Genomic DNA, 452 nt, shown 5'->3' with positions numbered 1-452 from the left:
AAAGTTGACCACCATATATTTCTTAACTTCTTTTCCTAAATTTCCTTTTTTTTTTTCTTAGATTGTGACAGCAGCTTACATCTAAACCCAAACCCAGCAAAAGGGGCAGAGAGCCCTGAGATTCTATGGTAGCCTTGGCCCTCATTTGAATTGTGGATATGCTCTTAAGTCCTAAATTCAGATTCATCTACAAAGAACAGCAGTTTACCAACACGCAAAAGCTGTAGCTTCCCTTCTGTCTTCATAGTCTTACAGCATTAAAACTGAAGGAGTTTTTTCAGTGGTAGAAAGTGTGACTGAGAAATTCTTTTAAAAAACCACTTGGCCCACTGTTTTATACACTTAGCCAAATATTAAATTGATTTTTCTCTTCTTTTAAACAACATAGCATGAGATGTTGCATTTTCTTCATATGCACTTTCTTGGGAGAAAAATCCATGTTTTTCTTTTTT

Source organism: Empidonax traillii, unplaced genomic scaffold, assembly GCF_003031625.1.
Source record: "Empidonax traillii isolate 1590-97213 ecotype Southwest subspecies unplaced genomic scaffold, ASM303162v1 scaffold1241:size257926, whole genome shotgun sequence".
Classification (NCBI taxonomy): domain Eukaryota; kingdom Metazoa; phylum Chordata; class Aves; order Passeriformes; family Tyrannidae; genus Empidonax; species Empidonax traillii.
This window is presented reverse-complemented; position numbering follows the sequence as displayed.